The sequence below is a fragment of the Theobroma umbraticum genome, unplaced genomic scaffold, assembly GCF_002168275.2.
Source record: "Theobroma umbraticum cultivar Fairchild unplaced genomic scaffold, ASM216827v3 scaffold_77.0, whole genome shotgun sequence".
NCBI lineage: Eukaryota > Viridiplantae > Streptophyta > Magnoliopsida > Malvales > Malvaceae > Theobroma > Theobroma umbraticum.
In genome coordinates this window covers 471,690-482,727 of record NW_018397280.1, presented here as the reverse complement: position 1 = coordinate 482,727, position 11,038 = coordinate 471,690, and the positions used below count along the sequence as shown (strand labels likewise).

General features: G+C 34.5%; 1 non-coding gene across 1 annotated transcript; it reads right to left on the bottom strand.

Annotated features, from left to right (window-relative positions):
* Positions 1 to 3,065: 3,065 nt before the first annotated feature.
* LOC149526297 (small nucleolar RNA R71) lies at positions 3,066 to 3,172 on the bottom strand. Its single transcript, XR_016352147.1, has one exon. It is a non-coding gene; the product is annotated as a small nucleolar RNA R71 (small nucleolar RNA).
* Between the last annotated feature and the right edge of the window lie 7,866 nt (positions 3,173 to 11,038).

Here is an 11,038-nt window from a genome sequence, read left to right as displayed (position 1 = left end):
GTCATAACTTGGAAGAACCCTTATTGTGACTATTCCTTTAATGAAGTGTTTGTGGCTGCATATGTGTACAAGTTATGCTTGGTCCACATTAAGGTCAAGGAAACTTTGGTAGACTTGGTGCTACTGTTGGCTTTGGATTTTGATGTAATATTGGGGATGGACTAGTTAGCGTCCTATTTTGCTAAAGTGGATTGTCATTATAAACTTGTGAAGTTTAAATGTTTAGGAAAGCCTTCATTTGTGATTTATGGACATAACAGTCTAACATCAGCAGGAGTTATGTCAATTATGGTCGTGAGACATATACTAGGGCAAGAAGGTCAAGGACATATACAAATGATGGGAGGGATTTCAATGGATGGAGTTTTGATTCTCTATTGATAGTAGGTGAGTATTCGGATGTATTTTCAGATGAATTACCTAGATTGCATCTGAAGAAAAAGATTGAATTTTGCATTGATTTTATGTCGAATACGAGGCCAATATCTATACCTCCATATCGAATGGCTCTGGTAGAGCTAAGGAAACTTAAGGAGCAGTTGGAAGATTTGTTGAACAAAGGCTTCATTCACCTAAGTGTTTCTCCTTAGGAAGCTCTAGTATTGTTTGTGAAAACGGAGGGAGGCAGGCTTCAATTGTGTATCGACTACCGACAACTCAACAAAATGACTATAAAGATTAAATACCCGCTTTTGAGAATAGATGATTTATTTGATTAGTTGTAGGGTGGAGTGTGCTTTTCTAAGATCGACTTATGTTCTGGGTGACAACTCTATTATATAAAGTTATTTTAACACATTTTGGGGACTTAAGTAGCTAAGTCTTCGAGATTTTAGGTTCAAAATTTAGTATTTTAGTTGTTTTTCTTAATTAAGTTTAATTACATGCTGAGTAGTTTAATTTAAGTTATTTTATTTTGATTTTATGTTATTTTGTTTTCAATTACTTTAAGAATAGTTACTGCTGATTTCTCTTATTGCTTTTGTAGGAAATTTGATGAGAAAGTCTCATTTGATGAAAAACTACACATGCTAAAGGCTTCATTCATATATTTTGTAGTATTTTGAGGATAACTTGTGTTAAAAAGGTCACGTTGATAAAATTCTTGATCCATTGGAAAGCTTAGACACAAGGCTACAACTTTCATGTTTGCCACTTTACCCTTTTTATAGCAAATTGAGGTGAAATTCATGTTGAATGTGATTACAATGCTACAGCTCTGCACAAGGCAACACAAAAGGAGAAAGCCGTAGCCTTGATTTACTCAAGGCTATGCTGCTATGAGGCATTAGTGTCCTATACAAAAACCAAGAAGCATAGTTCTCTGAGGCTAGTCAAAAAAGGCCGTGAGGCTGGATGAAGTTGTTGCAACATAGTGCCACCTAAGGCCATGATGCCAAGGAGGGCAACACCATGGTGCTAGGAAGATTTCCCAAAAATTAAATTTTATGTAGGAAATTGGAAATTAGGTTATTTGAGGCTTATTTAAAAGGCCATTTTAGATATTTTCAAGGGAAGATGGCAAGCAACAATTTTGGAGAAAAAGAGCCAAAACCAAAGCAAGAAAGTAAGAAAATTTAAAGGAGAATTGAGATCAAGAGCTTTAACTATTTGTTTTTTTTCTCTATTTTTGTGTTTCTTTTATTTTCTTTTCCTTTCATTAATGGCTAAATTTCTTTGGACAATGTTTTTATTAGTTATTATGAGCTAAATTATCTTTCTAGGATTGTGGCAGATTTTAAAATGTAATATAAGTATTTGTTTCTCTTTTATTGACTATGAATGGGTATAGTTTTGTTTATTCAAATATGTTCTTAATACCTTTAATTGTCTGGCCAATAATTAGCTGATTTGTTAATCTAGATGAAACTTGACAAAGTAATTGTAGATTAAACTAAGCTTTGAATAGTGTATGTTTACGTCATTTAAGTCGTGTAATTTACAACTAGGATAGACATCAACCAAAATACCATACATAGCCAAATTGGAATACTAGCTTAATCAACTTTATTTAATTGATTACTATAGACATATAGTGACCCAATTAAGTTGGGTATTTGTACAAGCATCTCGACAGAGACTTGTGTATAGTTTGGATTCTAGGTTAGCAAAACCACCCATGAATGTAAATAATAAGAGAAGTTGGTGTCAAATGAAGTGTTGAATGAACCCATGCCTAGGTTTTAATCTATTTCCTTTCTTTAGTGAATGTTTAGTATTCATTAATTAGTTTAGTTTTCTAATTAAATTTAGTTTTAATTAATTATTTACTAAATCTAGTTACTTGAATAAGATTAATTTGCCATAATTTTAATGCGTAGTGAATAAATAGGAGCATATCTGTATGGGATATGGCTCTAGAATTTGTCTATATTACTTGTTTGATACATGTACTTGTGTGTGCAAAATTGACAAGAAGTTTTTAACATCATTGCCCGGGATTTGTTTTCCTGTTTATTTGGTTAATATTAAAATTCAACAAATTAATCTTCATTTAAGTTTTTCTTTCTTTGTTTTTTAGTTTTCTTTCGTTGTTGTATTAGAAGATCAAAAATATTGGAGATTATACCTTGTGATCTAGATATTGAGAGAACACTCTAAACACTTCATTGATAAAATAAACAAGGTTTTGCTCAAACTGATACAATGGTTGATTGATAAGGTGAGCAAATTCAAGGCCAAGTAATGAAAGAAAATCATTGCTTAAGGGATTATGTTGTTCCATTGGTACACAAAAGATTCCATCGAGCATTCGAAGGCAACCTATTCAAGCTAGTAATTTTGAGATCAAGCCGACCATCATCACCATGATTGCAACCTCAATCTAGTTTGGGGGTTTTCCAAATGATGATCCAAATGCCTATATTTGAAATTTCTTGGAGATATGTGTCACCTTTAAACACAATGGTGTCATAGATGATGCAATTCATTCGAGGCTTTTCCCTTTTTCATTGAAGGAAAAAGTTAATGTGTGGCTGAAAGCACTCCCTTCTAGATCCATAACAACTTAGGATGATCTTGCTCAAAAGTTTCTTACTAAGTTCTTTCTTTTGGCTAAAATGGCAAAAATAAGGAATGATATCATATCATTCATGTAGCTATGTTCTGAATCATTGTACGAGGCATGGGAAAGATATAAAGATCTACTTACGTGTTGCCCTCATCATGGTCTTCCAAAGTGGTTACAAGTGCAAATGTTCTATAATGGATTGAGTGGTCATGTTCAAACCACCATTGATGTCGCTGTGGGAGGAACCGTCAAGAAAAAGTCAACTGATAAGGCATATGACTTGTTAGAAGATATAGCATTGAACAGCTACCAATGGTTGGCAAAGCAATAAATGTATAGGAGAGTAGCTGGAGTTCATGATGTGGATACCATTTCAGCATTATTAGCACAGGTAGCAGTTCTAACTAAGAAACTTGATTCTTTCAATGCTAACTAAACTCAAAGTCTTTTTATATTTTGCGAGTATTGTGGAGATGAGCATGTAAGGAATTAGTGTCAAGTAGTATAGAGATAGCGTAGTTTACAGAGAACAAACTACAGAAAAATATTTACTCCAACACTTACAACCCAAGGGGGAGGAACGGTCTTAATTTTTTTAAGAGTAGCAATCAGCGGCCATCTTTAGCTACAAGGCTAAACATGCCTCCTAGGTTCCAACAGCCAGTAAGAGTACCTATCCTAGAAAAGAAATCAACTATAGAGGATTACTGATGTAGTTCATGGCAAAGAATGATGCCATCATTCAAAATCAAGCAACTTTGATTCAAAGTCAAGTGGCATCAATTTGAAACCTTGAGACCCAAATTGGTCAACTTGCCAACTCATTAAACAATAGAGCTCGAGGAACATTACCTAGTGGTGCAAAGGTAAACTCTAGGAGGGAAGGTAAGGAACATGTCAAGCCATTACCTTGAGAAGTGGTAAGGAAGTTGAAAGTAACCCAAAACAAGCTAAACAAAAAGACAAGATAATCAAGAATGGGACATATATTGCAAGTTCTAGTAAGCTATGCCAAGAGAAAGAGACTAAGACAACTTTACCACCACCACCTTTTCTTCAGTGTTTGAAGAAACAACAAGAGTAAAGCTAGTTTTGAAAATTTACTGAGTTGTTTAAAAAGCTTCACATCAACATTCCCTTCATGGAGGCTATAGAGAAAATGCTTTCATATGTAAAATTTTTGAAAGATATTTTGTCTAAGATGAAGAGGTTAGATGAATTTGAGATAGTAGCACTTATTGAAAAATGCAATGCAATAATGTAGAACAAACTTCCTTTAAAGCTTAAGGACTCTAGCTGCTTTATTATTCCTTGTAGCATTGGTGCATTATTTTTCACTAAGGTCTTTAGTGATTTGGGAGCAAGTATTAACTTGATGCCTTTGTCTATCTATAACAAGTTAGGTTTGGGGGAGCTTAAGCCCACCACTGTGACTCTACAATTGGCTGATAGAACCCTCATATATTTAAGAGGTATAGTGGAAGATGTATTTATAAAAGTAGATAAATTCATTTTCCTAGCGAATTTCATAGTACTCGATATGGAAAAGGATAGAGAAGTTCCTATTATCCTTGGGAGACCTTTTTTACATACTGCTAGAACACATATCGATGTGGAGAAAGGAGGACTTACCTTGCGAGTACAAGATAAGCTTATTAATGATCATGGTGAGTGTTGTGTATTTAGTGTAATGGATAGGGTCAAAAGTGACATTTCCAAGGAAAGTCATCCTAGTAACCCACTTGAGGTGTCATTGGTTGTAGAGTTTGAACCAAGTGATAAGCTTGTCATAGAATGTGTGAATGTGTTGAATGCTTATCTAATGTCCTGGGAACACAATTTGAATTATTTAATTTCTCTTTCTCTTCATCTTCACTAAAAAAGCCTTCTATTGAATAACTTCCTAAGTTGAAACTCAAACCTTTGCCAAATCATTTGAGATATAAATATCTTGATGACCAGTCTACGCTTCCTATTGTTGTTTCATTTGATTTTACTAACAAGTAGGATAATAAGTTGTTAAGAGTTTTAAAAGAGCACAAGAAGGTACTGATGTGGACAATTGTAGACATAAAAGGGATAAGTCTTTCAATATGCATGCATAAAATTTTGTTGTAGGATAATCAGAAAGCCACTCTCAAGTATCAAAGGAGTTTAAATCCAATCATGAAGGAAATGGTAATGAAAGAGATCATTAAGTGGCTATATGCAAGCGTCATTCATCTTATTTCGGATAATGAATGGGTAAATCCAATGTAATGTGTACCAAAGAAAGGTTGGATGATAGTGGTTGCAAATGAAAACAATGAGTTTATTCCCACAAAGATAGTCACTAGATGGGGAATTTGCATGGACTACCGAAAGCTAAATAAGGCCACATGGAAATATCATTTCCCCTTACCATTTATTGATCAAATGTTAGGTAAGCTAGCTAAAAAAGAGTGCTATTGTTTCTTGGATAGGCACTCAGGATATAAAAAAATTGCAATTGCTCCAGAAGATCAAAAGAAGACAACCTTCACATGTCTTTATGGCACTTTCACCTATATAAGGATGCCATTTGGACTTTGGAATACCTTAGCCACATTTCAATGATGCATGATGGTTATTTTCCTAGCTATGGTGGAGCAAACATGAGAGGTATTTATCGATAAGTCTTGGTATTTGTAAATAATTTTGATGAATATTTGTTGAATCTCGACAAGGTATTGAAAAAATGTGAAGAAACAAACCTGGTGTTAAATTAGGAGAAATGCCATTTTATGGTCCAAGAAAGCATCATCCTTGGTCACAAGGTGTCAAGCAAAGGATTAGAGGTGGAACAAGCAAAGCTTGAGATAATTGAGAAGCTCTACCACCAACTTTGGTAAAAGGTATTATGAGTTTCCACGGACACGTTAGTTTTTATCAATGATTCATTAATGATTTTTGTAAAATTACTTAACCTTTGTCTAATCTCTTGGAAAAGGATATCCCATTTAAATTTGATGATGCATGTCATGCTGCATTTATAGAATTGAAAAAGAAATTGACATCTACACCCATTATTATTATTCTTGATTAGTCACTTCCATTTAAGCTTATGTGTGATGCTAGTAACTATGCTGTAGGTGCAGTGTTAGGATAGGGAAAAGATAAAATAATTCATTTCATATATTATACTAGCAAAACCTTGACCGAAACTAAGATGCTTTACACCATTACTAAAAAAGAACCATCAACTGATGTTTATTCATTTGACGAAGTTTCTCTCATACTTGATTGGCAAAAAAGTTTATTGTTAATACTAACCACTCTATAATTATATATTTGATTGGTAAGTGAGATGGATTTTGTTGCTACAAGAGTTTGATTTGGAAATCAGGGACCAAAAAGGTTCGGAGAATCAAGTAGTAGATCATCTATTAAGGTTAGAGCATGACAACCAAAGTAAGGACTTAACTTTGATCAACGGGACCATCCTTGATGAGTAATCGTTACATGTTGGTCAAAAGAATTTACCAGGGTATGTTGACTAAGTCAGTTATATTGTAAGGAAGCTTCTTCCTCTCAATTTAAATTTTCATCAAAGAAAGAATTTCTTCATGATGTGAGATTTTATGTATACAATGAACCATATTTGTTTAAGTAATGTGCTAACAAAATGTTAAAAAGGTGCATTCTAGAGGAAGAAGTTGAAAGCGTATTGAGACATTGTCATTCTTCAAAATATGAAGGCCACATTCTAGGAGATAGAACGACAACCAAAGTTCTTCAATCAGGTTTGTATTGACCAACACTTCTCAAGGATGCTCACAATTTTATTTTGTATTGTGATAGGTGGCAATGAGTGGGGAACATTTCAAGAAGACATGAAATGCCGCTTAATAACGTTTTTAGAGTGGAAATTTTTTATGTTTGGGGAATTGATTTCATAGGCCATTTATTTCTTCTTTCAACAATTGCTACATCTTGGTGGCTATCAATTATGTGCCAAAATGGGTGGAAGCTTCAACTTTGCCTACAAATGATACTAAAGTTGTGTTCAAATTTTTGAAAAATAATATTTTCACTAGATTCGAAACACTAAAGGTTATAGTGAGTGATGAAGGGAGTCACTTTTGTAATAAATATTTTATAGTTTTGCTTGAAAAGGATAAAGTGATGCATAAAGTGGCCACAGCTTATCACTTTGATACAAGTGGACAAGTTGAAGTGTCAAAACTAGTAAACGAAGAGAATTTTAAAGAAAGTGGTATCTCATTCAAGGAAGGATTAGGCCAGTAGACTTGATGATGCACTATGGGCATATAAGGACTACTTATAAAACTCCAAAAGGTATGTCCTTATATTGATTGATATTTTGAAAGGCATGTCACTTTCTAGTTGAGTTGGAGCATAGGGCATTTTGGGCCATCAAGAAAATAAACTTTGACTTGGAAGCTATTGGTGAGAAATGTTTGTTTCAATTAAGTGAGATGGATGAACTCCACTTGGATGTTTATGAAAATGCCAAAATTTACAAAGAAAAGATGAAAGAATGGCATGATCAAATGATTGTTGAGCCTCGTTTAGAGCTAAGTCAACACGTGTTACTGTTTAACTTACACTTAAAGCTATTTCTGGGCAACTTGAAATTGAGATGGTCAGGACCCTTTCTTGTATCAAAGGTGTTTCCTAATGGAGTTATGGAAATAATAGATGGGTTAACAAATGGAATGTTCAAGGTGAATGGGCAATAGTTGAAACATTACTAGGGAGGTAACACTGACCATCAACAGACCTCCATCTGTCTTTTTAATCCCAAATGAGTTTGAAAAAGTCTAGCTAATGACTATAAATAAAGCTCTTATTGGGAGGTAACCGAAGTTCGTAAACTTAGTTTATTTTTGTGTTTATTTCACTTATCATATTTTGATTTTTGTTTGCAATTTTTATTTTTCTTTTTATGTTTTGTTTCATATCTCTAATGGTATTTTCTCTTTTGGTTTGGTAAGGTTTAGTTTTGCTTAAACAAAATTCGAAATGATGCTATGACACTAAGAAGGTCGTTGCTCTAGCGTTGAAAGATGCTCCTTTGGATACAAAAACCTTGGAAGAGGCTATCACGACATCGAAAGGATAGTGCCACAGCATCGTGTGATGCCTTTCTCCCATACAATGGGTTGGGGCTAAAGCACCATGGTGCCCTTTGGGCTTACCCACTTTAAAAAGCCTGTCTCATTCCCTTTCTTCCTTTCTTTTTTCATCGTTTAGATTTTTTTTTCTCTCTAGTCTACACGCACTCAAAATCACTTCCCAAAACTGATAAATTTGGTAGCAAATCACTCCTTTGAAGCACACCAATCTTCTTCCACATATCAACAAACCAATTTTTCTATAGAGAATTCAGGTAAGTAGTTAATTTTTTTTTTGAAAATTTTTCTTATTGGGTATATTTGGCTTTTGGAGACTGATTAATTAGAGATTGTAGTAGCTGTGCATGATTTTCATTGATGTTACATTGAATATTTGAGAGATTGGTTGTTAATTAATGTGAATAGTGGAAAAAAATTCTGCATTTGCATAGCAATTGTGGGAGTGCAAGTATTTATGCCCTATTGCTTTTGGTGGCATTGTGTTGATTAACATGCAGCATAGCTACCTATTTTGTTGCCAATTCTGTATATTGCTGCACATTTGTTGCGTGTTTGATGGCACCCAAGAATGAGCTAGAAGTAGTAGTAATGCAACTCATTTTAGTCGTAGTCAATTTGTTTTTGTCCCTTATACAAAAAGTCCCCATTCCCACCCATTATAGTTTTTTCATAAGAATATCACTGTGTAGTAATGGGAAATATTTTGAGAACAACCTGAGGCAGCCATATTACCTATTGATCGAGAATTTTGTGCTAACGTTGTTGAACATAAGGATGGGTAGGTTTTTGTTGAAGGATGTCAAGTAAGCTTTTCCATTCAGACGATTCATCAATTCTATAACTTACCTGATATTAAAAGTGAGGATTATGGACAATTTGTGGGTGGAAATATTGATTTGGATGGAGATTTTGGAGTGCTTTGTAATGAGGGTGTGAAGTGGAAAATGAATTAAGGCATACCAATTTCTTTTAAAACTAGTGTCATGAAGAATGATCACAAGCCATGGTATCATTTTTTGGCAGCGAGATTACTTGCCATAAATGTCACGACCTTAATTCAAGGGTCCGTGATCGGCACACATGAGCTTGGTAGGCTAGCTCATGAGACTCGAGGAAACCTTTAAATTTAAGTCTTGGAAAACATATATCATAATCATAAGGCCTTGGAGCCAACATCATTTCATTAAACTTAAATCTTTTAGCATTCTACATTAGCCCTTCGGCTTGTAATAACATTCAGGGCTTAAACATAACATACACAGCCATTACATTGGCTAATTTTTTAAGTCATTAAACATCTTGTTACGTAACATAAGGCAACTTTGTGTCATCATATTTCCTTTATGATATACTTTATATACATAGCGTAAGCGTACATAAATCATGATTCAAATTGTGACACAGGGGAGATTCGTTGTTGCAAATAACATACCACTTGTCAAAATTGCGTGTTTGATAGTGACAATGCTAGGTTACTCGATCCTTTTTGTCTATTTATTTGCATAATACAACTTAAATGGGTCAGTCATACTAGTACTCAATGAGTGGGACCATAAAATAGTTGTAAATGTGTAGGGATAGTTGCTACACATATGCTCTAATTATGCATGCATCTCATACATCATAATACATATACATAAAGGACAAGTCAATCGTCACCTATCAAATATAGTTTGTCATATCATGGAAGCCATGCTATGTTGCATATCTCTGGCTATTAACATATTAAAGAGGTACAATCATCATCACCTTACTCATTTAACATCATTACCAACATAACCATTTATCAATATAATCTATTGTATGAACCAGTACACCATATGGCCATCTACATACATGGCTTAGCATGCATACCTTAAAGTTCTCACCTCGACGCTAAATCATAGCACCTCAAACATGCGACACATCATAATCATATATCAATTGCATATGGCTTTTACCTTAAGCCTTTGCATTAATAATCATATCAAGATATCATATAACGCAATTCACATTTCAAAACCTAAGGCATGCCACTATGTAATCGTCACATAATATCATATCATAGAGTGGTCTTCCCATGGACATAAAAAAATCATGCACAGTGGCCAGTCGATGGAGAAACAAATCATGCCCAGTGCCAAAGCAACTGGTGGAATATCAAAGTCATCGTCCATAGCAATCTATCCATGGATGACATAAAAATCCTCGTTCGAGGAAATATCCCAACGGATGGTATCACCCGAAGTATTCTCCACAAGAGGCATCGTAATCATCATCTAAAGTAATCTCTCGATGAATGGCACCATGCACACCATGCAAGAATCACAGACGGGATTTTCAACCACTACCCCTATTTAGCATCATCCCTTAGGCATGGACATAGTCATCATCACATAACAGGTGGGAATCACAAGCGAGATAAAACCACCATCCTTGCTTACCACTATCCCTACCAACGTTTACAAGGATATGGACACACTCAACCTCATAAAATCCATTGTTTAGAATTCCTCCATGGATGGAACATGCATAATCATCATCATAACATCATTCGAAACCATCCATGGATGGAACATATTACTCCACATAACTCATCAATCATCATGCTTGTCATCATGCATAGTTAATCAATCGTCGTCATGCCTCGATTCTCATATACAGAAAATACTCATAAGCATATTAATCACTTAGCCTAGGTATATTCCTTCTAGGCATATCATACAAGTCTCATAACATTCACTAGTTTTGGGATAACATTTCTAGACATGTTAACCATACAGACATTCAACATAGTGTCATTATTTCCATTCCATTATCCTATATTTACATCAACATCATTAGCATAGGCATAGGCATAATCTTTCTAGGCATATCACATTATTCTCACATATTAGCTAGTCTGGGAATTCTACATCTAGACATGCTTATA